The sequence below is a fragment of the Mirounga angustirostris genome, unplaced genomic scaffold (genome assembly GCF_029215605.1).
Source record: "Mirounga angustirostris isolate CCGP_5_RB_7025 unplaced genomic scaffold, mMirAng1.0.hap1 SCAF_2, whole genome shotgun sequence".
NCBI classification, from domain to species: domain Eukaryota; kingdom Metazoa; phylum Chordata; class Mammalia; order Carnivora; family Phocidae; genus Mirounga; species Mirounga angustirostris.
In genome coordinates, this window is record NW_026991710.1 from 152491888 (window position 1) to 152515488 (window position 23601).

Sequence of the window (23601 nt, forward strand, 5' to 3'; positions counted from 1 at the left end):
CCTCCTCTGAATTGTGAGCAGTGATATCTACCTGAAGGGGTCACTATGAGGACTAAAACAAAATACCATAAAAAAGGCTCCTAAAGTAGGCACCCAGAAATGTTAGCTCCCTTGCTCCTTTGTAATCTTTCAGAAAGGTTATTGTAACCTAACAGAAAACAAATTTAAGGAGACTATCAGAAAAACAATCTAATGGCTTGTATTGAGAATACTGGCTTTCCAGGAGGGGAGTTTATTTTTATTTATTTATTTATTTTAAAGATTTTATTTATTTGTTTGACAGAGAGAGACACAGCGAGAAAGGGCACACAAGCAGGGGGAGTTGGAGAGGGAGAAGCAGGCTTCCTACAGAGCGGGGAGCCCGATGCGGGGCTCGATCCCAGGACCCTGGGATCATGACCTGAGCCGAAGGCAGACGCTTAACGACTGAGCCACCCAGGTGCCCCTGGGAGGGGAGTTTATTTGGAAAACTAAGCTATGAGAGAAAATAGTTTCATGACTATGCAGAAATCGAGAGCTAGATAGCTCCCAGCCAAGAACTGCTTGGACAAGGCTTGCTTTCCCCCAGTAACTGCAAGGACTCATTGTCCCAAGTTTCCCCCGCCCCAACCAAATTCAATTTTTTATAGTGCCTCTAACTTTTTAATTACTCTAATTATGAATAAATGACTTCGACCATTTGAGAAAAAGCATCAATGGCAGTAGTTTCCAGTCATCTGAAAGGAATTACTTTTATGTCCTCAAAATTGTGTACTCACCTTTGATGGACTGGGATGGGCGCAATGGAAGTCTCTGACAAGAGGGAGGGAAGAGGTAATACAGACAACTGTATAACCCTCTCTAGTAGGAAATTCTGAAACGTGGGATAAAAAGACATGAAGTAGATAGGTAAGAGTTTTGTCCAATAGGAATCATAACCCAATGTTTGGAGACTTTGGCTCAAAGTATTAATTCCTCTTCCAATACCTCATAGAACAAAACATACTCAAAGGATGCCATGAATTACTACAGGTGGAAAAACCTTTCTTGCTAAGTTTTATTTTAATACTTATTAACATCTATGATCATATCCTCCCAGGCCCTTCAAATAATGACCAAAATCTAGAAAGAATTCTGGTAGAGATCATGGAGAGAACATAATGAGTAGCAGTATTTTCTGATCCTGCCTGCTAAAGTTCTAACAGTCTACACCTCTAAAATAGAAAATGCTGGGATGCCTGGGTGGCTCAGTTGGTTAAGCAACTGCCTTTGGCTCAGATCATGATCCCAGGGTCCTGGGATCGAGTCCTACATCGGGCTCCCTGCTCAGCGGGGAGCCTGCTTCTCCCTCTACCTGCCGCTCCCCCTGCTTGTGCTCTCTGACAAATAAATAAAATCTTAAAAAAATAATAAGATAAAATAGAAAATGCCTGTTGGGAGTCATAGGATATGGTGACTAAATGAATAGAAGTGAGATATTAGAATCTCATGATTCTGGACTCATTAAGGCTGAAGGAAATTCCAAATGAAGATTTAAGAAGACAGACAATGGTGATATACAGAACTAAATATTTAACAATCACTGGAATATCTAGAGGCAGTATATAGTTGATAGCAGACGATAAAGAACCAGAATAAGTGGGAGTCAGAGCTAGAGAAATAGACCAAAAAGCCACCTCTGTATGTACAATAGTAGAGGGCATAAACTGGGGACTCAGCAAGTTGGATCAATCCCATGGATGTATCTTGTTTGGTCTACATGGAATTTTGAAGTTAGGACATGGATATAAATATGAAGGTTTCTGTTTTTAAAGAAAAATTTACAGCATCTGTCACCACTGAGTCACCACTGAGTTTGTAATACCTTGTGTGCCAAAAACTGGCTGAAATTGTATGGCACTGCCTGACTTTAAGTAAGGCAAGCATCCTTCAGTTCACCACAGTCCCTACCATCTCTAGATACTAAGTATTAGCTGCCATTTATCACTGAGCTTACACTGAGTTTTGTACTAGGCTAGAGAAAGAATTCTTTATACTTTTATCTCTCTGAAAAGTATGAAAACAAAAACTAAATCTATTTTTTTTAAAGATTTTATTTATTTATTTGACAGAGAGAGACACAGCGAGAGAGAGAGCACAAGGAGGGGGAGTGGGAGAGGGAGAAGCAGGCTTCCCGCCGAGCAGGGAGCCCGATGCAGGGCTCAATCCCAGGACCCTGGGATCATGACCTGAGCTGAACGCAGACGCTTAATGACTGAGCCACCCAGGCGCCCCCTAAATCTATTTTTTTTCCTTACTCCTGGTCCATTTATTTATGTTACTTGGGTACTGCCTGAGCAATCACCAAATAGAATGAGGTGGTGAGCCTGTTAATTTATTAAAAGGAGTCTAGAATATAAGCTAGAAATCAAAAACAAACTCTTAAAAATTTAGTAACTGAAAATGTATCAGGTACCAAATTATATAACCTTCAACCTAGCAATTCTAGTTCCAGGGATTTACCCCACAGATACACTCATACACGGGCAAAATAACTTACGTTAAAAGTTATTCTCTGCGGCATTATTTGTTAATAGGCAAAGTTTAGAAGAAACCCAAATGTCCACCATTAGGGGACAAGATAAATAAGTTATGATATAACCATACAATGCAGCCATAAAAAAAATAAGGAAATTCCTGATGTACTAATACAAATATATGTCATTTGCAAAGGAGAAGGGAGAGAGTGGGGAAGTATATGTTAACTATATAGATTTGTTTATACAGGAATAAAGCACTTCTAGGAGGATAGAGAAGAAACTGGTAATACTGATTCCCCCACAGTGGGGAACTTGATACCTGAGGGATGGAGATGCTAGCCTTTTCACTGGACATATTTTTGTATCTTTTGAATTTTATAGCAAAGGTACTTATTCAAAAACCAGCTTTTAAAGATGTAACAGGTTAACTCAGTTAATTCCAAGAATGACTAAGAATTCAGCAACACCATTGATGATGCAAATTTCAGCAGGAATCTAAAGGCGGTTGAGAGGGTGAGCAGGAGGAGGGTGAGATGAAATAAGGACAATGGAAGAAATGGCATGGTGTCTTTTTCCATCTGGCTCTCTGAACTGGTTTTGAGCCCAGAAATAAAGGGATAGATGGAAAAGGTAAGAAACCTTTTCAAGAGAGGCTGAAAGTGTGAGCACCAATTCTACCGTTTGGGATTTGGGTACAAAGTGTGGCACAGAGATGGGAGGTAGGGGGAACTCTCTAATTCAGCCCTGCACCTCCTGGGCACTCCAAAAGCACTAAAGGCAGAATTCCTGGCTACTGTCCCTCATAGAAGACCGAGCAGCAGTGGCAGTGAAAAGGTACCGCATTGGGGTAGCTCAAGGAGGATGGACTTCCCAAGCAGGCTGTAAGAAAAGAATATTCACTTCATGTTCCTAAACACGTTACATTCTACTCATAGACTCCCAGAAATACCTAAGGGAACTCTGAAAAGGCTGGAGGGTTTGTGTGAGCAGAAGGGAATTAAAAGTTATATTTCATGTTTATATAGATGGATGAAGCCTAGAAATAATTATGCTATAAAAATATAAAAGTATTATGCACAGGATGAAAGAACTGAAAACAATATCCTGGCAAGAGAGCCAAAAGGAAAGTCTTACTGGCTTTTTTTTTTTTTTTTTAAACCTAGGCTATTGCTCACTGAACAGGAAGTAGAAGAGAAAAAACATGAGGATGGCTGGAAAGAGGTTACTCAAGGCTCTGCTGGGAACCAACACACTTAGTTATGCAGTACCTACTTTCCAAAGTGAAATCTTTCAACTGCTTTAAAATGTTTCTTTTCTAAGCCATTGAAAGCAATGAGATCATGTTCTTGATTAAGTGCCAGGTTTTTTTCCCCTGCAACCCAAATTGTTGAAGTTAAAAAGAAGAAAAATTAGAGGAATGAAAAAGGGTGATGGTATGAAGAACTGGGAACAGAAAATAGAGAGGGGGGCAACATAAATATATTTTAATAGGGCTAGTAGAAGAAAATTATGGAATGACCAAACAGAGAGTTTGTTTTAAAAGTTGAGGGTATCATGCCCTGTTCCAAAAATACAACAAAGTATCCATTCAATTTGTTTAACTGTTTTCCTATTCCATCTTAATTCTGTTCAAGTAACATATACAATCTCTTTATGCCTCACAGCAGGTAGTATTAAGTAATTAACAAACACATAGATAAGCCATTTGTGAAAGATGAGGTCTGTATTAATACCATAGGGCTTGCTATGGTATTTGAAGGCTGGTCTTAGGCAATTTTGACTGATACGTTTTTCACAAGTGGAAATAAATGATATTCACTACCTTAAACAATGGATAGTGCGAGCTATAATTTGTAAAATAAGCAAGAAATCAAATGTACAAGAAGTAGAGATTAAATTCCACCTTGAAATGCAATTCCTATGGCTTAAAGAATAAATAACAGTTACATGGCCCGCTGTATCCGTGACAGTGTCTTCCACTTACATATCACTATTTCATGTAATTTTATATTTGAATAGCATTTTAGACTTTTCAAAGTATCTTCACATTTCTCATTTAATGTTCCCATTCACAGTACCCTGTGAACATTTGCCCTGTAGGCAGAACAGGTTTCCTTAAGTTTTAGATTCCAAAACAGAAAGGTTAAGAAAGAACTGACAGTCAGTTGTAAGCAAGCCAGGGAACAGAATGTTAGGGTCCAGAACTCCTGGTCCAATGTTTGTCAAAATGATGTTTGTGAACCATTACTCATCTATGCACACGATTTACCCAGTTAAGACTGTTTCAGGAACTATAGGCAATAGGCATACATACAGTCAACAGCAATATAACAGAGAACAAGAACATATATAATTTCTACTCTCATGGAGCTTCCAGTTGAGTGAAAGTCATTGTTTAAATAATTTTACAAATAAATGGCAAAGCTTCACTTGTGATGAGTGCTATGATGGAGTACTTGGTGCTCTGAGAATATATAATGTGGGAGAGTTGACCTAAGAAAGGATTCACTAGGAATCTGTAACAGGCTACAATTCTCCTAGTAATTAATGATAAAGCTCAGATCTGAAGGATAGGTACCACACAAAGAGAGACAGAAAACACTGATTCTAGACTAAGGCACCATCAGGTGCAAAAGACCTACTGTCGGAGGGGTTGTATAAACACAAGAGATTATGTGAAACACAAGTACACTGTGTTTGAAGTAGAAGGCCCCAACTTACAAGAAGGTCAAGATTTCCCATGTGACTTTAGACATATTTAAGGTCTGAGTGACTACTGCCTAGTCTAATTTAGTTTTACAATATCTAGATGTTTCACTCAAGAGCAGTGGGTAGACTGAAAAGAATGAAAATATAAGGCAACTGCTATGTCCATTAAAAGGTTGCCAAATTATCTGAATTCTAAGAGGTGAAATCACTTTTAATTTAGGGCATAAAGAGAGATTTTATGGAGGTGGTGATATTTGACCTAGGTTTTTAGAGGTGGAATGAATTTCCATAGAGGATTGAGAGGCTAGCACAGATAAAGAAATGCAGAAACTGAAAAGATGTCCCTTGCTGCTTTATAGGAGTGTGAATGTTTTATTTTAATGTAGGCTTTTCTAAGTGGTACTTTAGACTATCATCCCTATAATATCTTAAAGTTGCAGAGGTCTTGCACAGCTTACAAAGCTTTGTTTAATTTTATTTATTTACTTTTTAAGATTTTATTTATTTATTTGACAGAGAGACACAGCGAGAGAGGGAATACAAGCAGGGGAGCGGGAGAGGGAGAAGCAGGCTTCCCGTGGAGCAGGGAGCCCAATGCAGGGCTTGATCCCAGGACCCTGGGATCATGACCATGACCCGAGCCGAAGGCAGACGCTTAACAACTGAGCCACCCAGGCGCCCCTTTGTTTAATTTTATACCCACAAAAGATTCTGTTAGGTTCAAGGACAAACATTAATTCTCTCAAATTTGCAGATAAAGAAAGCCAGCTTTTCTGAGGTTGACTTGTGCAAGGTCACATTTCAGTACTGCTCTTTCCTTTTAACATTATAGATTCCTGATCATCAGGATGTGGAACACATATTCATGTTTGTTATCTGAAATATAGAGAACTGACTAGGCCCAGGATACTAAGACACATAAGAACTCTACTATGATAATTTGAGGCAAAAGCCAGTTATTTGTTTTTAATTAAATGAAAGTAATAGTAGACATGTGGTCTTACACGGCTAGACAGAAAGAGAAAGTAACAGAGAGACAGAGATTCAAATGAGGCATCCCTTATAAGCCCTAATAACTGAGGTATAAAAAGAGCAACTGTGGGTAAGGGGCCTGGGGGTGGGTGTGGGGCACAACAAAGTATAATATACTGAGGGACAAAACTGAACAGATAAGGGGAATCTTAAACAGCACTTTCTAATGTTTTAAAATGATTTTTCAGCTTCCTTCCAGAAGTTGCCTTCAAGAAAACTCTTGATGATCACACTTTGAAAATCGATGCTATTCTTAGCCATCAAACGCACTTATTCCTCTTTTCCTTTTCTAACACATGAGGATTCTAAATGATGCAAATAACAGTCTTACTTTTATTGATAAATATTAAGCCTCTACTTTGTGTAAAATATTATGGAAGAAACAAAAACGAAGTCTCCAGTCTCAAAGGTTTATTTATTTTGGCAACATCAGTAGGCCCACTCACTAGACTGTATTCAAGAAAATCTGCTGGACTTTATTCTCATAACAGAAAGGCTTTCTATAGAATAGAAAACTTCAAAGCTGTGAATAAGAAGATCCGTATCTCATAGAGACTGATCCAAGGAAATGGGTGCCTTTGGCTTGGGAATCTATCTGGCCTAAAACAAGTACTTTATAAAGTGAAAATGTCATAAATAAAAGAATAATTTTCCTTAGTTAAGGCACAGACATTAAGTTAGAAGGAACAGAGGTGGAGGAACAGTTAACTGCTAGTAAGAAAAAGGCAATTTTATTGAGTATAGGTAACAAATTGTAATAATTTATTTCCACAATCAAAAGGCCTGAGGGTCTCTGTATAGAAATACTGATACCCACTTTAAATCCTCCAGAACCAGTTTATAAATCTCTTTTTCCACCTCAGATTTACCATCCTCATTACCAAACTTACATTCTTCCTCTTATCCATCTTTCTCAACCTGTCCCAGTGAGCTGGGTGGCTGAAAAGATGGTGAACCAATAACTGAAAAAAGGAAGACACAAAGAAGACAGCACTTTTTTTCTTTTGATCTCTTCAATTCTACCATCTCATATCCTATTTAATATAAAATGAAAAACAGTATTGTACTTTAAAAGTAGAATGATGATGTTTTCTAGTTTTCTTGCCCCCAAATCTCTTAATTTGGTTTTCTTGAAAGTGGCCTTTGTTGCTGTTATTTTTTAACCCTGTCATTCAGTGGTCCTTAATAAACAAAGGTTTTTAACCTCTGTAATATAGAAAGTTTAAATTTATAATGGATGACTCATGGGTGAGTCTCTACAATATAACTTTTAGATACTAAAAAACTCATTTTCTCTGTGTCAAAGACAAGTGGATTTGTGAAGCAATAGAGTTCATCTCATTTGACATGAAATCATTCTCTTTTTTAGCTCAAAGTGCCTAATATGTTCTTGGGAACCACTTAACTATTTTTCATTTCTTACAGTGGATAATTACATGTACAGCTGAATCTCACTACACTAAAAAAGTACACTAATGACCAATTACTTCTATTATTACAGCTTAAATATATAACACATTGTATACATTTATAATGTTATGATATTTATTCATATAATAGTAAATGACATGATTATTATTTACTATCTCTACCTTTCTGGAGAATGTTTCTTCAATTGCTCATAAAAGTAATGCTGGGAAAAGGACTGGCTTGGTATAAAAACATAGGGCATTCACAAAAGTAGTGTGAGCAAGTTGTCCCTAAAGAGAAATGGAGGGGGAGGAGCAAGATGGTTGAGAAGTAGGAGACCTAAATTTCATCTGGTCCCAGGAATTCAGCTAGATAGGGATCAAACCATTCTGAACACCTAAGAACTCAACAGGAGATCGAAGAAGAAAATAGCAGCAACTCTCTGAACAGAAAAGCGACCACTTTCTGGAAGGTAGGATGTGCGGAGAAGTGAATCCGAGGGGACATTTGGGAAGATAGACGGCGGGGGAGGGGGCCTCCGTTGGCCGCTTCTGGCAAGTGATAGAGCCGCGGAGCACAAAATCGGAACTTTTAGAAGTCGGCTCTGCTGAGGGACGTCACTCCAGTGGCTAAGTGGGGGGTGGAACCCTCGCTGGGACAGGGTAGTCTCAGGACCCTCGGGGTCACAGAAAGACTGGGGGTGCCTCAGTGCGGCAGAGCTCCCAGGTAACGGAGCAGGGAAGCCGGCTGAGGAGTGGGGCCCCGAGTTCTCGGCTCCTCCAGGGCAGAGATTGGGAGGCCGCAAATTTCACTCTCATCCTCCAAAGCTGTACGGAAAGCTTGCAGGGAACAAAAGCTCCCGAGAGCAAACCCGAACAGATTACTTAGCAGAGGTGGGGCAATTTTGTCTTTGGCAAAGACATTTGGGAACCACTGCGACAGGGCCCTCCCCCAGAAGACCCCCAAGAACAGCCAGCCAAGACCAAGTTTACCGATCAATGAGAATGGCAGAATTCCAGCACATAGAATTCATGGCTTTTTTTCCCATGATTCTTTAGTCTTTCAAAGTTAATTTTTTTAATTTTCTTTTTTTTTTAATTTTTCTTTTTCCCTTTTTCAACCAACATCTTACTGATCCCTTTTTAAAAAAATCTTTATTTTTCATTTTTAGAGTCATATTCTATCCCTTCATAGTAGTTAACCTTATTTTTGATATATATATATATAAGTTGTTCTCTCTTTAACATTTTGGGATACAGTTTCTTCTAACAGACCAAAATATACCCTAATTCTCTAGTGTATGGCTTTGTTCTAGTCTCCTGCCTGATCACATTCTCTCCCTTTTTTTTTTTAAATCCTCTTCTTTCTTTTTTCAACCAACTTCTTATGTTATCAATTCCTTTTATAAAATCTTATAATTTTCATCTTAACACTCATATTCCATCCCTTCATCGTATTTAACCTTACTTCTGTACATATGTAAGCGTTTCTTTCTTTAAAATTTGAGAGGCACTTTCTTCTAAAAGACCAAAATATGCCCAAAATCTAGTGTGTGGCACTGATCTACACACCAGCCTGATCATATTTGATCATATTCTGTTTTTTGGTTTTTCTGTGTGTGTTTGTTTTTTATCTTTATCTTTTTCTTTTCTTTCCCTTTCTTTTCCCCCTGTTTCAGGTCTCTTCTGATTTGTTTAGTTTATAGTTTTCTGGGGTCGTTGTTACCCTGTTACCATTTTGTTCTCTCATTCATCTATTCTCCTTGGGACAAAATGACAAGACAGAAAAAACTCTCCTCAAAAAAAAGAACAAGAGGCAGTACTGACTGCCAGGGACTTAATCAATACAGATATTAGTAAGATATCGGAACTAGAGTTCAGAATGATGATTTTAAAGATACTAGCTGGGATTGAAAAAAGCATGGAAGATATTAGAGAAACCCTTTCTGGAGAAATAAAAGAACTAAAATCTAACCAAGTTGAAATCAAAAAGGCTATTAATGAGGTGCAATCAAAAATGGAGGCTCTAACCGCTAGGATAAATGAGGCAGAAGAGAGAATTAGTGATATAGAAGACCAAATGATGGAAAATAAAGAAGCTGAGAAAAAGAGAGATAAACAACTACTGGATCACAAGGACAGAATTCGAGAGATAAGTGATACCATAAGATGAAACAATATTAGAATAATTGGGATCCCAGAAAAAGAAGAAAGAGAGAGAGGGACAGAAGGTATACTGGAGCAATTATAACAGAGAACAACCCTAATCTGGGGAAGTAAACAAGCATCAAAATCCAGGAGGCACAGAGAACCCCCCTCAAAATCAATAAAAATAAGTCAACAACCCGGCATCTAATAGTAAAACTTGCAAGTCTCAGAGACAAAGAGAAAATCCTGAAAGCAGCTCAGGAGAAGAGATATGTAACCTACACAATGGTAGAAACATTAGATTGGCAACAGACCTATCCACAGAGACCTGGAGAAAGGACTGGCATGATATATTCAGAGCACTAAATGAGAAAAATATGCAGCCAAGAATACTCTATCCAGCTAGGCTGTCATTGAAAATGGAACGAGAGATAAAAAGCTTCCAGGACAAACAAAAACTAAAGGAATTTGCAAACACAAAACCAGCCCTACAGGAAATCTTGAAAGGGGTCCTCTAAGCAAAGAGAGCCTAAAAGTAACATAGACCACAAAGGAACACAGACAATATACAGTAACAGTCACCTTACAGGCAATACAATGGCACTAAATTCCTATCTTTCAATAGGTACCCTGAATGTAAATGGGCTAAATGCCCCAATCAAAAGACAAAGGGTATCATATTGGATAAAAAAACAAGACCCATCGATATGCTGTCTGCAAGAGACTCATTTTAGACCCAAAGACACCGCCAGATTGAAAGTGAGGGGGTGGAAAACCATTTACCATGCTAATGGACACCAAAAGAAAGCTGGGGTGGCAATCCTTATATCAGACAAATTAGATTTTAAACCAAAGACTGTAATAAGAGATGAGGAAGGACACTATATCCTACTTAAAGGGCCTATCCAACAAGAAGATCTAATAATTGTAAATATCTATGCCCCTAACATGGGAGCAGCCAATTATATAAGCCAATGAATAACAAAAGCAAAGAAACACATTGACAACAATACAATAATAGTGGGCGACTTTAACACCCCCCTCACTGAAATGGACAGATCATCTCAGCAAAAGATCAACAAGGAAATAAAGACTTTAAATGACACACTGGACCAAATGGACTTCAGAACATATATTCAGAACATTCCATCCCAAAGCAACAGAATACACATTCTTCTCTAGTGCCCATGGAACATTCTCCAGAATAGATCACATCCTAGGTCATAAATCAGGCCTCAACTGGTACGAAAAGACTGGGATCATTCCCTGCCTATTTTCAGACCACAATGCTTTGAAACTAGAACTTAATCACAAGAGGAAAGTCGAAAAGAACTCAAATACACGGAGGCTAAAGAGCATCCTACTAAAGAATGAATGGGTCAACCAGGAAATTAAAGAAGAATTAAAAGAATTCATGGAAACAAATGAAAATGAAAACACAACTGTTCAAAATTTGGGGGATGCAGCAAAGGCAGTCCTAAGAGGAAAGTATATAGCAATACAAGCCTTTCTCAAGAAACAAGAAAGGTCTCAAATACACAACCTAACCCTATACTGAAAGGAGCTGGAGAAAGAACAGCAAATAAAGCCTAAATCCAGCAGGAGAAGAGAAATAATAAAGATCAGAGCAGAAACCAATGAAATAGAAACCAAAAGAACAGTAGAATAGATCAACAAAACTAGGAGCTGGTTCTTTGAAAGAATTAACAAGATTGATAAACCCCTGGCCAGACTTATCAAAAAGAAAACAGAAAGAGGGTGACTGCCTTCGGCTCAGTCATGATCCTGGAGTCCCAGGATCGAGTCCCACATCGGGCTCCCTGCTCAGCAGGGAGTCTGCTTCTCCCCCTGCCCCTCCCCACTCTCATGCTCTCTCTATCTCATTCTCTCTCTCAAATAAATAAATTCTTTAAAAAAAAAAAAGAAAGAAAACAGAAAGGACCCAAATAAATAAAATCATAAATGAAAGAGGAGAGATCACAACCAACACCAAAGAAATACAAACAATTTTTTTTTTAAAGATTTTATTTATTTATTTGAGAGAGAGACAGAGAGCATGAGAGGGAAGAGGGTCAGAGGGAGAAGCAGACCCCCCGCCGAGCAGGGAGCCCGATGCGGGACTCGATCCCAGGACTCCAGGATCATGACCTGAGCCGAAGGCAGTCGCTTAACCAACTGAGCCACCCAGGCGCCCAGAAATACAAACAATTATAAGAACATATTATGAGCAACTATATGCCAGCAAATTAGATAACCTGGAAGAAATGGATGCATTCCTAGAGATGTATCAACTACCAAAACCGAACCAGGAAGAAATAGAAAACCTGAACAGACCTATAACCACTAAGGAAATTGAAGCAGTCATCAAAAATCTCCCAACAAACAAAAGCCCAGGGCCAGATGGCTTCCCAGGGGAATTTTACCAAACATTTCAAGAAGAATTAATACTGATTCTTCTGAAACTGTTCCAAAAAATAGAAATGGAAGGAAAACTTCCAAACTCGTTTTATGAGGCCAGCATTACCTTGATCCCAAAACCAGACAAAGACCCCATCAAAAAAGAGAATTACAGACCAATATCCTTGATGAACATGGATGCAAAAATTCTCACCAAAATACTAGCCAATAGGATCCAACAGTACATTAAAAGGATTATTCACCACAACCAAGTGGGATTTATCCCTGGGCTGCAAGGTTGGCTCAACATCCGCAAACTAATCAATGTGATACATTAATAAAAAAAAGAACAAGAACCATATGATCCTCTTAATACAGGCAGAAAAAGCATTTGACAAAGTAAGGCATCCTTTCTTGATCAAAACTCTTCAGACTATAGGGATAGAGGGTACATACCTCAATATCATAAAAGCCATCGATGAAAAACCAACAGTAAATATCATTCTCAATGGGGAAAATGTGACAGCTTTCCCCCTAAGGTCAGGAACAAGGCAGGGATGTCCACTATCACCACTGCTATTCAACATAATACTAGAAGTCCTAGCCATAGCAATCAGACAACAAAAAGAAATAAAAGGCATCCGAATTGGCAAAGAAGTCAAACTCTCACTCTTTGCAGATGATATGATACTTTATGTGGAAAACCCAAAAGACTCCACCCCAAAATTGCCAGAACTCATACAGGAATTCAGTACAGTGGCAGGATATAAAATCAATGCACAGAAATCAGTGGCATTCTTATACACCAACAAGACAGAAGAAAGAGAAATCTAGGAGTCAATCCCATTTAGAATTGCACCCAAAACCATAAGATACCTGGGAATAAATCTAACCAAAGAGGCAAAGGATCTGTACTCAGAAAACTATAGACTACTCATGAAGGAAATTGAGGAAGACACAAAGAAATGGAAAAACGTTCCATGCTCATGGACTGGAAGAACAAATATTGTGAAGATGTCAATGCTACCTAGAGCAATCTACACATTCAATGCAATCCCCATCAAAATACCACCCACTTTTTTCAAAGAAATGGAACAAATAATCCTAAAATTTGTATGGAACCAGAAAAGACCCCAAATAGCCAGAGGAATGTTGAAAAAGAACAGCAAAGCTGGTGGCATCACAATTCCGGACTTCCAGCTCTATTACAAAGCTGTAATCATGAAGACAGCATGGTACCGGCACAAAAACAGACACACAGATCAATGAAACGGAATAGAGAGCCCAGAAATGGGACCCTCCACACTATGGTCAACTAATCTTCGACAAAGCAGGAAAGAATGTCCAATGGAAAAAAGACAGTCTCTTCAACAAATGGTGTTGGCAAAACTGGACAGCCACCTGCAGAAGAATGAAACTGGACCATTTCCTTACACCACACACAATAATAGTGGTTGAAAGACCTAAATGTGAGACAGGAGTCCATCAAAATCCTAGAGGAGAACACAGGCAGCAACCTCTTCAACCTCAGCCACAGCAACTTCTTCCTAGAAACATCACCAAAGGATAGGGAAGCAAGGGCAAAAATGAACGACTGGGACTTCATCAAGATAAAAAGCTTTTGCACAGCAAAAGAAACAGTCAACAAAACCTGAAGACAACCGACAGAATGAAAGAAGATATTTGCAAATGACGTATCAGATAAAAGGCTAGTATCCAAAATCTATAAAGAACTTATCAAACTTAACACCCAAAGAACAAATGATCCAATCAAGAAATGGGCAGAAGACATGAACAGACAGTTTTCCAAAGAAGACATCCAAATGGCCAACAGACACATGAAAAAGTGCTCAACATCGCTTGGCATCAGGGAAATCCAAATCAAAACCTCAATGAGATACCACCTCACACCAGTCAGAATAGCTAAAATTAACAAGTCATGAAATGACAGATGTTGGCGGGGATGCTGAGAAAGGGGAACCCTCCTACACTGTTGGTGGGAATGCAAGCTGGTGCAGCCACTCTGGAAAACAATATGGAGGTTCCTCAAAAAGTTGAAAATAGAGCTACCCTACCACCCAGCAATTGCAGTACTGGGTATTTACCCCAAAGATAGAAATGTAGGGATCTGAAGGGGTACGTGCACCCCGATGTTTATAGCAGCAATGTCCACAATAGCCAAACTGTGGAAAGAGCCAAGATGTCTATCGACAGATGAATGGATAAAGAAGATGTGGTATATATATACAATGGAATATTATGCAGCCATCAAAAAGAATGAAATCTTGCCATTTGCAATGACATGGATGGAACTGGAGGGTATTATGCTGAGTGAAATAAGTCAATCAGAGAAAGACATGTATCATATGACCTCACTGATATAAGGAATTCTTAATCTCAGGAAACAAACTGAGGTTTGCTGGAATGGTGGGGGATGGGAGGGATGGGGTGACCATGTGATAAACACTGGGGAGGGTATGGGCTATGGTGAGCACTGTGAACTGTGTAAGATTGTTGAATCACAGACCTGTACCTCTGAAACAAATGGAGGAGGAGGAGGAGGCAGAGGAGGAGGAGAAGAAGACGGAGAAGGAGGAGGAGGAGGAGAAGACGGAGAAGGAGGAGGAGGAGGAGAAGACGGAGAAGAAGACGGAGAAGACGACGAAGACGAAGACGACGACGACGATGAAGACGAAGACAAAGATGAAGACGAAGACGAAGAAGAAGAAGAAGAAGAAGAAGAAGAAGAAGAAGAAGAAGAAGATAGCAGGAAGGGAAAAATGAAGGGGGGGAAGTCAGAGGGGGAGACGAACCATGAGAGACTATGGACTCTGAGAAACTGAGGGTTCTAGAAGGGACGGGGGTGGGAGTATGGGTTGGCCTGGTGATGGGTATTAAAGAGGGCACATACTGAATGCAGCACTGGGTGTTATATGCAAACAATGAATCATGGAACACTACATCAAAAACTAATGATGTAATGTAGGGTGATTAATATGACATAATTTAAAAAAAAAAAAAAGAAGAGAAAGGTCAACTCTCCCTCTGTGCTTGCCGATTGTTCTCCACTCCTATTGGTTTATAATTTTGACCCAATTTCAATAGTAAATTTTTTTTTAAAAGAGAGATATGGAAAAAAAATGACTATATCCACTTTTGATTTCCACAGTCAACAAGGATCAGAAAGATAAACTGTAGTTTATTTTTATTTTTTTAAAGATTTTATTTATTTATTTGAGAGAGAGAATTAGATAGAGAGAGCATGAGATGGGGGAGGGTCTGAGGGAGAAGCAGACTCCCTGCTGAGCAGGGAGCCCGACGCGGGACTCGATCCCGGGACTCCAGGATCATGACCTGAGCCGAAGGCAGTCGCTTAACCAACTGAGCCACCCAGGCGCCCTAAACTGTAGTTTATTGATGTTTATACAGCTATTAAAATATCTAAAATTTTAGGGGCGCCTGGCTGGCTCAGTCAGTGGCATATGCAACTCCTGATCTCAAGCCCCACATTGGGTATAGAGATTACTTAAAAATTTAAAAAAAAAAATAAATAAATAAAAAAAAAATACTTAAAAATGTTAGACTCTTCTTAAGAGATAATTACAGTTGGTTATGTGAAAAAGAGAGGTCCTGTAATACTAACCAGTTTTCAAGAGGAGGAATTAAGGTTCATTTATATATGATAACAATAATGATGACAATGATATACTAAGAATAGCCAATAGCATTCTAATATTTCGTATCTATTTTTTTATTTGACCATCATTATAATCCTGTAAGGTAGGCATTAATATTACAATTTACTAAAAAGAAAGAATGAACCAAGGCTCAGAGACAGTAAAAAACCACTAAATTTCATAAACTGTATCTTTGACAAGTACCAGAGTTAGGATTATGTATGAGAAGCTCCTGAGTCTAAACCTCAGTACTCTTTCTTCTTCACTATACTGGAGTGATGGATTGCATAATAAGGCTACAAATTACACCATCTCAGGATGTACGTCTGCCTGTAATGTGACCTTGTTGCTCCTCACATGTCTTTCAAAGAAAGTTAGTTTTGAATTTTCATGAAATGAAATTTATCAATATTCATTCTCTTATCGTTCATGCTTTTTGGGTCTTCTCTAAGAAACACTGCCTTTCAAAGTTACATTCTCTTATGTAAGTTTTATAGTACGTTTCAGCTCTTAGGTTTACAACTATAATTTATTCAAGTTAATTTCTGGATACAGTATGACATAAGGGTCAAAGTACTCCTAACCCCCAAGAATATACAATTCCTCCAGCACCATATGCTCAGTGAATTGCCTCAGTACGTTTGTCAAAAATCAATTGACCATGTGTACATCTTTCTAGACTCTGTTCTGTTCAATTAATCTGCCCTTATGCTAACACCACTGTCCTGATTACTACAAACCTATTATAGTAAACCTTAAAATCAAAGTGTCAATTCCTCCAACTTTTTTTTTTAATGTGTTATTATAAGTCTTCTGAATTTCCATACAAATTATAGACTCAGCTGATCAAGTTCTACAAAAAGCCTCTTAGGATTTTGATTGAGATTGTGTTGAATCTATAGATCAATTTTGGGAGAAATGAAATTTTAAAATTATTGAGTCTTCTGATCCATGAACATAGTATACATCTCCATTTATTTATGTCTTTAATTTGTATCAGCAGTATTTTGTGGCTTTCAGCATCAGGTCTACAATTTATTATTTATTCTTTATTTCATTTTTTGATGTGATTATAAATGGCACTGTTATTGAACTTCTGCTTTCCAGTTGTTCACTGCTAGTACCAGACAAGGGGTTGCAAAACTAAAAATGATTTCTGTATACTGATCATAGATCCTGTGATTTTGCTAGACTGATTTAACAGTTCTAAGGACTGAAAAAAAAATAGATTCCTTAGGATTTTCTATAAACACAAGCAGGTTGTCTATGAATAGACAGTTTTGGGGCACCTGGGTGGCTCAGTTGGTGAAGCATCCGCCTTCAGCTCAGGTCATGATCCCAGGGTCCTGGGATCGAGCCCCGCATCGGGCTCCCTGCTCCACAGAAGCCTACTTCTCCCTTCCCACTCCCCCTGCTTGTGTTTCCTCTCTCGCTCTCTCTCTGTCAAATAAATAAATCTTAAAAAAAAAAAAAAAAAGACAGTTTCGTTCATTTTTTCCAGTTTATATGTCTCTCTGTGAAATAAATAAAATCTTAAAAAAAAAAAGACAGTTTCATTCATTTTTTTCCAGTTTATATGTCATTTATTCGTTTTCTTACCTTACTGCACTGGCTAGGAACTCCAGTACACTGTTGAATAGAAGTGGTAAGGGCAGAAATTCCTGTTGTGTTCCCAATCATAAAAGGAAAGCAGTGGTCTTTCACCATTAAGTATGACGTTAGTTTTAGATTTTTGGTAGATACTCTTTATCAGTTTAAGGGAGTTCTTTTTTACTCCTAGATTGCTGAGTTTTGATTTTTTGTTTTTAAATCACAAATGGTGTTTTTCTGCATCTTCTGCAATGAAATGATTATAGTTTTTCTACCTCAGGCTGTTAATATGGCGAATCACATTGACTTTAGAATGTTAAATTAACCTTACATATTTTGATATTACACTAGTCATGATGTATTAACTTTTTATTATATTGCTGGATTCCATTTGTTATTTTGTTTATTATTTCCTAATATTTTAATAAGATTTTCTGCATATGTTCCTGAAGGACACTGGTTTATAGATTTCTCTGTCATGTCTTTCTCTTGGTATCAGTGTAATATAGCGATCATAAAAGGAGTTGAGAAGTGTTTCTCTTCTATTTTTTGAAAAAAATTCATGTGGAATTGGCATTATTTCCTCTTTACATGTTTGGGAGAATTCACTGTGAAGCCTTGGAGTTGTCTATGTGGGAAAGTTTTTAACTACAAATCTAATTTATGTAATAGACACAGGGATTTTCAGGTTAATCTATTTCTTCAGTGAGCTTTGATAGTTTGTGTCCATCAACGAATTTGATCATTTATCTAAGTTGTCAAAATTACTGGCATACATTGGTTCATAATATAATCTTATTATTCTTTTAATGTTTTAGGGTCTATAGTGATATCCTTTTTGTTGTTGTTATTCCAGATATTGGTCATTTGTGTCTTTTCTTTTCTTCTTGATCTGTCTAGAGGTTTGTCAATCTTAGGGATCTTTTCGAAGAACCAGCTATTGGTTTCATTGATTTTCTTGCTTGTTTTCTATTTCATTGATTATCATTCTTGATTATTTCTTTCCCTTGGCTTACTCTGGGAAAGAAATTTGCTTATCTTTATGTAGTTTATTAAGCTAGAAACTTAGATCACTGATTTGGTACTCTATTTAGTTCACAAGAGCCCAAATCAAAAGAGTTTCTGCACCAGAAGAACTGAACTTGAGGAGCCTTATTCACATCTGTACCTGATGCAGATGGAGTTGGAGAGCACAACTACAATCAGATGAGACTTTGGGGAACTTGGGGGACAAAATAAGCATATTTTACATGTAGGAGAAATACAAAATGTAGTGGCCAGAAAGGAGACTGTGGTAGATTATTTTCATAGATGGTCATAACATAATAATTACTCCTTTGCTATGTGACTTTTGCCCCTCTTTCCACTGAGACAGAGCACTAGAATCTGACTGGACTTGGACTTGCTTTTACTAACAGGATGTGATGGAAGAGAGGTTATACAACTTCCAAAACCAAGCTTTGAGCCTCTGGTAAATTCTGCTTTTCACTTTCTTGGAGAGCTGTCCTGAGATTACCATGTAAAGATGGTCTAGTTTACCAGAAGTTGAGAGATTACAGAAGAAAACCAAGGCATGCCAGCTGACAGACATGTAGGTAATGCTATCTTGGACCTTCAGCCTAGCCAAACCTCCACCATGAGTAAGCCTAGTCCAAGCCAAAGGAGGAGCAGTCTGGCCAGCTTTCAAAATCATGAGAAATAATAAATCTCTGTTGTTTAGTCACTAGGTTTTGAAGTGGTCGGTTAATCTGTAATTAACTGAAACTACTGAGCATTGATAGAAAAACAGATGAAAAAAATTTTTTTTCTCTTTAAGTTGATAAGGGAAAAGCATAAGATTGAGATACTGCTAAACATATTCATTAAAAACCACAAAAGTAAAAAATAAAATAAAAAAGAAGGGGTATGAGGTAGAAGAACTTAAATAAGGGCTTCCCATAATTTATACATTTGTTTTACATTGTCTATCAGTGCCTGTTTTCTTTAGAAAACAGACCTTACAACCCATTCTCAATAGTAGCCAGAGTGGTCTTTTAAAACTATAATTCAAATCATGTGATGCCCCTACTTAAAACTTTGCAGTGGCCCCCCAGGGCAGAGAATAACATTTAAATTCTTTATCATGATCTACACTGTCTTAGAAGATTTGGCCTCTGCCCTTCTCTCTGTATACTCTAGGCACAGTTGCCTTCGTTTTCATCCTTGAATACCCCAAGCTCACTCCTATTTTACAGTGTTCAACTGCACTCTGCCTAAAATATTCTTTTCATAGCTGGTTTCTTATTCAGATGCCAATTCAAATGTTACCTCAGAGAGCCCTTTCTTGACTGCCCAATTTAAAATACTATATACTATTATAACTTTGACTTACATTCTTCTAGAACTTACTATTCTAAAATTATTACTTGTTTATTTGTGTATCTGTCCTCCCAGCTCTAACAAAGTAAGGATTATTTCAGGTTAGTTCACCATTATATCCCCACATATGCTTAGAAATAATAAGCTATATGCCCAAGACCATAAATAGTGTCTGGCACATAGGAAGTGCTTAAATACTTGTTTTCTTAATGAATGAATTACATAAAGATAAGGTGTTAGTTTGGGACTCCTATCCCACTCCCATGGGGGAGAAGATGAGAACACTCAAGCTCCTTAATAAATAAGTATGTTGAAAGGTACAAGAAAAGTATTCAATTATTTAATAAGCTGTCACCCTTAACTATAAAGGGTCTGTGCTAGCACAACTCCCACGCTTTATGCTATAAACCAGGGCTATACGTGAGCACATGACACTAAACTAGTGTTTCCTAATTAGCTCCTATGACAGAATTTTAACTATAACTTTCTTCACAGGAGAACTGGAAACACAATTTAACCCAAAAGCCAAGTATCATGCTTGTTGGAAAAAAATGAGGTAAAATGCCCTCAGGCACCCCTAAAAGTCCAAAGAATTCTTTATCACTTTTGTTGAAAACAGAGTCTGATATGGTAACTCTCCCTTTTTTGGTGGAAGGCATGAGAACTTTATGTATGTTAATCAGTCTGATGAATCCTGGAACACATTCTCACCCTTGCTTATGTGATTTCTCCCACCAGAAATGTTTATATTCAGGATTTTTCAAGTTTTCAAAGCCAATTCCACCTTTCAGAGTTTCACCATATGCTTTCAGAAGCAAGTAACAGATAGCACCACTCAAAATGGCTTAAACTACAAGGACATTTACTATTTCAGACAAGAAGAAGTCACGAAGACAAGGTAGCTTCAGAGTAAGTTAACTGAGAATACCAATGATCTTTATCAAAGAACCTTCTCCCTTTTCCCTGCCATCCCAAATGAGAAAAAATAGCTTAAGTGTTTTTTAAGCTATAGATAGGGCCACGTGTAGGTACACCAACCTACATAATAACAATCAGAGCTCTGCAAGGAGGGAAAAAGAGAGACCCACTGACTAGGCAGCTGACAACTTAGACAAAGGTCCAATCACAAATACTGATATTTCAAGAAGTCTTTGAGTACTCAAGTCTTCTGTGACATTACATGTATGACTTATATAATTATCTGGCATTTTAAATTATTCTTCTGATATAAGATTATCAACTTTATTAAAATCTATACTGAAGGAATATAACAAAGCAGGTTTGCTTAGTATGTGTGAAGACATCAGAACAAATATTAAAATAAGACTATATACATACATATAAGAGAATTTCAAATTTGGTATATATCTACATAGATGTGTACAAATATTAAGCTACAAGGATACTCAGAATAATGAAATATTGGAAACAACTCACATATCCAACAATAGGTGATTGTTATATATATTCTAACAGAGTTATAGAACTCAATATATACTCTCAAGGAAAATTTTGGAAATTAATACCTAATGACACAGAAAATGCTCATGGTAGAATATTAAGTGAAAAGGAGACCACACAAACTATATGTAGCACCTCTCTTCCTGGACCATTTGAATTAAGTAACAGAATATGCCACATCAAGTAAAAGAGTTAGTCAAACATTTCCATATTTTAAAGTACTAACTTGTCGGGACACCTGGGTGGCTCAGCTAAGCATCTGCCTTCAGCTCAGGTCATGATCTCAGGGTTCTAGGACTGAGCCCCACATCGGGCTCCTTGCTTAGTGGGGAGCCTGCTTCTCCCTCTTCCCCTTCTTGTTCTCTCTCTAGCTCTCTCTCTCTCTAATAAATAAATCTTTAAAGGAAAAAAAAATTAAGTACTAACTTGTCTTGACGTAGAAGAGGCATCTGCAAATCAAGGTCAGATAAAGGTAGACACACTGTTAATGTTTGTCGATTAATAAGCATCAGGATGTGGAAGAGTCAGAGGGCTATTATAACTTTCTGGTTTGGTTCTTGACTGATACTTTCTACATTTCAGGGCTGTCTTTCAACTCCGATTGGCACTATGAAGCCCAAGTGCTTTGGAATTATTGAACAAGAAAAAAGGAGTAATAAATAAAAGATAAAAACCAGATTAGCTATGGGTCAAAGTGCTACTTTTTTCAAAGTAAAAAAGTTAATTTTGTTACATTTACAAACTGCTGCTATAATGTTGTATGACTTTCAGGAAATGAATCTACACATTATTCTTAAACTATCTGTGTAAGGGAATACATTTTGTAAATCTGAAGTCTTTGCAAAAATATGTAAACTCATTTCAAATGAAAACGACATTGCTGATAGGTTTATTTTTTAAAAAATCATTAAATTCTCAGGGCACCTGGGTGGCTCAGTCATTAGGTGTTGCCTTTGGCTCAGGTCATGATCCCAGAGTCCTGGGATCGAGCCCCACATTGGGCCCCTGCTCCGTGGGAAGCCTGCTTCTCCCTCTCCCACTCCACCTGCTTGTGCTCCCTCTCTTGCTGTGTCTCTCTTTGTCAAATAAATAAACTCTTTTAAAAAAATTATTAAATTCTGAATGTCTCTTTCAACAATAACCAATTTTTTGTCTTCTTTGTTCATTTCTTAAATTCCACATATCAGTGAAATCATATGATATTTGTCTTAAACTGACTTATTTTACTTAGTATTATACCTTCTAGGTTCATCCATGTTGTTAAAAATGGCAAGATTGCATTCTTTTTTATGACTGAGTAATATTCCAGTATATGTATGTACCACCTCTTCTTTATCCATTCATCAGTGAATGGACAGTTGGGTTGCTTCCATATGCTGGCTATTGTAAATAATGCTACAATAAACATAGGGGTGTTTTTATCTTTTTGAATTAGTGTTCTCATTTCATTTTCTTTGGGTAACCAGTACTGGAATTACTGGATCACATGGTAATTCTATTTTTAATTTTTTGAAGAAGCTCCATAACATTTTCCACAGTAGCTGCACCAGTTTACATTCCCACCAACAGTGAACCAGGGTTTGTTTGTTTTTTTCTTAACATCCTCACCAATATTTGTTTCATGTGTTTTTTATTTTAGCCTTTCTGATAGGTGTAAAATGATATCTCATTGTGGTTTTTTTTTTATTTTTAAAGATTTTATTTATTTATTTGACAGAGAGAGACACAGCGAGAGACGGAACACAAGCAGGGGGAGTGGGAGAGGGAGAAGCAGGCTTCCCGCCGAGCAAGGAGCCCAATGCGGGGCTCAATCCCAGGACCCCGAGATCATGACCTGAGCTGAAGGCAGACGCCTAACGACTGAGCCACCCAGGCACCCCTCATTGTGGTTTTAATTTGCATTTCCCTGATGATTAATGATGTTGAGCATCTTTTCATGTGTTTGTTAGCCATCTGTATGTCTTCTTTAGAAAAATGTCTATTCAGATCCTCTGCCCATTTTTTAATTGAATTAGGGCTCTTTTGGTGTTAAGTTGAATAAATTCTTTATATATTTTGGATATTAACCCTTTGCTGGATATGTCATTTGCATATATCTTCTTCCATTCAGTGGGCTGCCTTTTTCTTTTGTTAATGGTTTCCTTCACTTCGCAAAAGCTTTTTATTTTGGTGTAGTACCAATAATTAAAAAAAAAAAGTTTCCTGGTACATTCCTTATTTAAAAACCAGAGTCTAAACTTCCAGTCACTGGGTCTCAAAAGCAAAGCAACCATTTCAACTTTTTTAGGTCATCTTAGAAGACAGCTCCTAGGAAGAGATCAA

At 37.7% G+C, this 23601-nt stretch overlaps 1 protein-coding gene across 11 annotated transcripts in view; it reads right to left on the reverse strand.

The window, feature by feature from the left end:
• HMBOX1 (homeobox containing 1) overlaps positions 1 to 23601 on the reverse strand; it is a 213612-nt gene that overhangs the window by 141099 nt on the left and 48912 nt on the right. For 10 of the 11 annotated variants that reach the window (XM_045880094.2, XM_045880091.2, XM_045880090.2 and 7 more), the window contains exon 2: positions 759 to 853. The exons of the other annotated variant lie outside the window; for it this stretch is intronic. The gene's annotated coding sequence lies outside the window, so the exon portion shown is untranslated. The remainder of the gene's footprint in view (positions 1 to 758; positions 854 to 23601) is intronic. 11 annotated transcript variants of the gene reach the window in all.